This window comes from Nycticebus coucang, chromosome 2, assembly GCF_027406575.1.
Source record: "Nycticebus coucang isolate mNycCou1 chromosome 2, mNycCou1.pri, whole genome shotgun sequence".
Classification (NCBI taxonomy): Eukaryota; Metazoa; Chordata; class Mammalia; order Primates; family Lorisidae; genus Nycticebus; species Nycticebus coucang.
Window position 1 is genome coordinate 14,528,628 of NC_069781.1, and position 5,229 is coordinate 14,533,856.

Sequence of the window (5,229 nt, forward strand, 5' to 3'; positions counted from 1 at the left end):
CTCAGGAAATCCACCCATCTTCCCAGAGTGATAGGATTACAGGGATGTACGACTGTGCCCGTTATTATTATTATTTTTTTTGAGAGAGAGAGTCCCTGTTTAGAGACAGTCAGCATTAATATTGTTAATAATTATACAGCATAAAATGGAGAGAGAGAACTTAGATAAAGTGAGAGAGAGATGCTCAGCGAGAACTCTTCAACTATATAATTACATTTAAACTAATACTTGGTTACATTAAAAATAGCGTATTCTACAAGAAAGTGAAAAAAATATGTTGACTATTTGCATGAATTCTGCATAGAGAAGGATTCTCCAGGAAAATAAGCTACAAAGAAGCAGACCTCTTGATTTGACAATATATAAAATAAAATCTTCCTGACATAAAAATTATAATGAAATAAAGAATTAACTGAGAACATTACCAAGACAAAGAATAGAAAGATGTAGTACCTTTAATACAGAAAGACCTGTACAATTCAATAAAAAGTCCTCAGTAGGTAGTGAGTAGGTGGCACAAAGAAACAATAAGGGACTTTAAAAAAGTAGTTAACAGGCACAGGAAAATGGTTCCATCAGCAATGATCAAAGAAATGAAAGTGAAAGCAAGGAGATAATAATTTTGGCTGTCATTTCACTTATACCCTGTATCCCGAAAATAAGACATCCTCCGAAAATAAGACCTACTTACAGGAAAGATAAGACGTCCCCTGAAAATAAGACCTAGCGCATCTTTGGGAGCACACCTTAAAATAAGACAGTGTCTTATTTTGGGGGAAACAGGGTGATTAAGGTGAAAATGTGAGTGTTGAAATCTTAAGAGGGTTCAGACAAAAGAACACTCTTGTTTGGGCATTTTGGCAATATGGTTAAAGAGCTCCATCAAAATTCTATTTAGATTTTTAACATTGTGATTAACATCTCATACATCAGAAGATTACCTGTTGCCCGGACAATATTCAGCAAGATACATATATTGTTTGGTTTTTTGGTTTTTGGGTTTTTTTTGTGTGTGTGCAAATACATTTAATTTTATTATGTCTTTATAACAAATTCATTACAAAATGTACAACAACATTTAGAGAATACATATTTATATTGTCTATATGTAATTATAGAGAATGCATATTTTTTAAATTAGGTTTTTCTTTTCCTTCCCCTTGCACTTCTCAGTTTCCCTCTTCCCTTCCCAAACACAGATCTGGCCATCACGAGGACGGTCTTTGCTTTCTTTCCATCATCGTCACTAGAGCTGCCCGTAGTCACACCTCCATCATTTACATGAGTCTTTTGCATGGAGAGCTCTTACAAATCTGGAGAGCTGATTTTTGACTCTTTTTCTGCTTTTCTCCTTTGAATATTCATTAAGGATAAACCTTCAGCATCCTCACTTGAAGATGCATCAGAGGGTTCTGAGAGGTAGGCCTCCCCCAAAAATCCACCACACTTATTCTCTCGTTTGGAATCTGAAAACCTCTTTCTTTTCAGGCTTGATGACTCTTTCAATTTATTTGCTATGCTTTTCTTCTGGGTTTTTCCTTTTGCCTTATCAAGTAGCTCAAATTCTTTCTCCATAGCAACAGAAACTGCTTCTATTTCACTGGTTGCTTCTTCTCTCTCTTTCCTTAGCATACACGTCACAGCTCTGTTTAGTCTCTGGCTCTTAATACGTTTATTAGCATCTTGTTTCTCCTGTTGAGCCACTCTAAAGAAAGAATCAATTTGGAGCTGTGTCTGCTGAGCACTGAGCTGCTTTAATACTGGAAACAGACATTCATCTGTCTTCATCCTGTTCCAGCCAAAATATCGCTGACAAAACTCTCTAATTTTGTCAAGGTCGGGTTTCTCCCACAGAAACGATCCCTTGGAGTCATCCACCACGGGTTTGAGGTAAGCATCTGCAACAGCTGGGTTAGGAAAACCAGGTGTGAGCTGCAACTTCCGTAATTTTTTTTTCACTTTGGTGTCATGGGGATTAGGTCTTATCTTCGTATTTTTTTGGGCTTCATTCCACCACTCTGAGAATTTTAGGAGAGGTTCCAGGCCATGTCTAGGGAATTCATTGAGGATTTCCATGGCTGTTAAACAACCTACGGTTGGTATTCCCTCAGTATAGTCACTTCCAAGCAAATAGGCCAAGTTTATTAATTTGTTCCAGTCCAATCATAATTGGTTGTGAAAGTCCACATATTGGTAATATCCTACAAACTTGTTTTTATTAAAGAAGTTTTTATACACATGCCGTACTCCAAGCAGCCAGATATCACTGTCATCAGTGATCGTTCCACAAGTCTGGTCGGTCAGGTCTAGGATGGCGCACTGCGCCACTGCCTCCATAGGAGCCTGGATGTAGGGAATACCGAAGAGCCACAGGAGCTCCTGGCTTTCCAGGCACATCTTCATGGTTACAGTAGTAGCAACCCGTTCTTGCTGCTGTTGTTGAGCTTTTAGGGAATTCTGTTCTGCTAAAAGGTTGTTCTCCAGAGTTTCCAGCTCCTCCAAATTAATATCTTGCCATTCGTTGAACGAATCATCTGCATCTTTTTCAGCTTCTTCCCATGCCTCAACATCTAAGTCCTGGCTTTCAGAGTTGTCCTGTGGGAGGCTCCTGGTGTCAGCAGTGGCTTCTTCCTCCCTAATTCCTATCTGTTCCTCTTCATCTTGTTCAGAGGGAGATCTGGAAGCTTCATGCAATTCAGCTTGAAGTTCATCATCACTAACCACACTTTGCACTTCAATGAAACTCCCATCAGATTCACTTTCTTCGGAGTTGATGTCCATTGGTTCTATGGACTTTGGAACCAAAATTAAATCCTGGCCTGCAGACTCAATCATCTCCTGTTCTTGGATGGTGTTTAGGAAATTCTTGTGCTCTTTAGCATTAGATGATACCACATTTTCTAAGTCACCTACTGCCTCTGAAGGGACACCTACCATCTTACTCATTTCTTGCAAACTGACAGTACCGATGACTTCAGAAGCAGGATTTTGTTCACATTCTGTTTCATCATCACTTGAAAGAGCAGAGGAAGCATATTTACTCTCAGGCCGGCAAACGTGTTCCTGTGGCTCAAGCACTGTGGTACATGTTTCATCCCTGGACACAGAACTTGCACTTGTTGCCAGTGCCTGTGTCATGCCCCTTCCACCTGCCAGCCCAGGCACATCCCTCCACCGTACTTTCTGAGGAAAGTGGGTCTTTTGCATCTTTAATGACAGATTCATTGTCTATCTGAAAGGCTTCATCTGCCACATGAATAAACGATGTTTGTTCCTTGGGACATCAGAGTCACCACCTGGATGAAAGATAGTACTCAGTAAAGGAGCCGAGTCTGTCAGCCCTCTCTCATCAGGAGTGCTGGCGGCACACTCCTCCGCAGAATTCACACTGGCAGAAGCCAGCACGGGAGTAAACAGCACTCCTTTTCCATTGCTCACTGTAAGTCCATCCTTGCCCTCAGTGGAACTGTCCAGAGCAGTCTGGTGGCTCCTGGCCCTCCTGACTGCATGGTGTCCTCTGCAGGCACCTTCACATCTTCATCATCATCGAGAGCTCTCTGGCGCAGAGTCCTTGAGGACGCACCTGCACTCCTGCCCCCATGCTCCCTCCTCACTCTCCTCTTCTGAGCTCTTCCCCAGCACAGCAGTTTGCATAGCCAGCAAAGTTCTAGGAGAAGGAGGGGTGGCACCAGCCTCTTCCTCTGCCTTCACTTTTTCACATGCAGGTGACTTAATTAAAGACATGCTGTGCATTTTGCTGGAAGAAGAAAGAGATTCTGAATCCATTTCTGCAACTTTCTTAGCTTGAATACCTTTTATCAAGATGTAATGTGAAGTGTCTTCAGAGACCACTCTCCTTGACTCTACCTCCTTCAAAAAGCCCCCTTCATCTTCATATTGCCTTTGGATTTGTCCTGAATGTTGCTGATTCATTTCCTTTTGGACCTGTTCTATGTGCTGGTTTAAAATAAGTGGAAAGTGGAAAATAACCAAAAGGTTTAGATAGTTTTTTTTAAGCAAGCCTTTGAGTTGGTATTGTGAAAAGTCACTGGACTCCTCTGGCATTGCTTCAAATAACGTTCTTCTTCTCTTGGTAAATTCTTTCATATCAGATAAGATATCATGCTTTATTTCAGGGGGCAGGCTGCTCAGACTCAATATCTATTGCTTGAGGATTATGAAGAACTCTTCCCGTAATGCTTGTTTTTGATTCATTCTTTCTTGCCATTCTTTTTCATCTTCCTCTTCTGAACTGTGTTTTTCTTCCTCTTGTAAAGGAGGCAAAGCGTAGATATCATCTGCGTGAGAACCTGCGTGAGACTGGGCAGTGCTTCATCTCTTTTGCTTCGGAAGGCAGTTTTGATAGCTTGTCTTTTCAAAAATGTTTTCAAAAGCTTCTCTGTAGTTTTTCAGGAGTCACTGGATGCAGAATCCTTTCTCAGCCTTCTCTTAGCCAAAGTCTGTTTCTTCAATAGTGGAGCATCCCCATCAAACACAAAAATAGGACAAATTCAAAAAAATAAGAGTTTGCAGAGCTGATGAAACAAAGTGAGAAGATGAGCATTTTCTATTGTATTCCCATGGTGGTCCCAGACTCCTTTAAGTGCTTGGTTTAACCAAATGCTAATATCTGTGAACTGTTTTGGTGTTTTTGGACTTGGCACTCAGTTGAACTGCCTTGGGGAGAGCTTGAGCAGGAGTGTGGAGAACTTTGGGCATTGTCTAGGGCCCCAGTCTGAGCTGCTGAGCTGGATGGAGCTATTAGGGTTTTGCTGTGGGCCACAGGAAGCCATCGTGAGAGAAGTTGGGTTTTTTTCTTAATTTCAACATTTTTCTTTGACATTTTTCTTTTTATTTCCTTTTTTTCTCTTTTTTTCACTATTCTAGTTGAAATATAATCTTCCATTTTTGCATTCTTCAACAATTGGAATTTCATTTTTGCCAGTGTTTCTGCCCCTATTATTTGTCCCCCCTCCCCCAGTTTTATCCCATAAGGGTTTTGCTTGTTAGTTTCAGTTTGATGTATAGTCTTTTTGTATTTCTTCTCTGCCTGGTGGAGGTGGGGTACTGTGTCTGATCTGGCTGGCAAAGAGCTGTTGACCTCAAGGTAATCACCCAACCCAGCACCCCCAGAAGTTGGGGGTCTTTAAGGTCAGGTTAAAGTACCCTACTACACACCTATATTACTCCTGTTTCTTTCTTATAGTGCCTTTCTTCTTTTTGTCAATA

General features: G+C 41.1%; 1 pseudogene across 1 annotated transcript; it reads right to left on the reverse strand.

Annotated features, from left to right (window-relative positions):
* Window positions 1–1,137: 1,137 nt before the first annotated feature.
* Window positions 1,138–4,625, reverse strand: LOC128561802 (DNA excision repair protein ERCC-5-like; annotated as a pseudogene). Its single transcript, XR_008373345.1, has 2 exons — window positions 3,326–4,625; window positions 1,138–3,281 (listed from the first exon to the last, which is right to left on the reverse strand). The product of XR_008373345.1 is annotated as a DNA excision repair protein ERCC-5-like (transcript).
* Window positions 4,626–5,229: the final 604 nt, after the last annotated feature.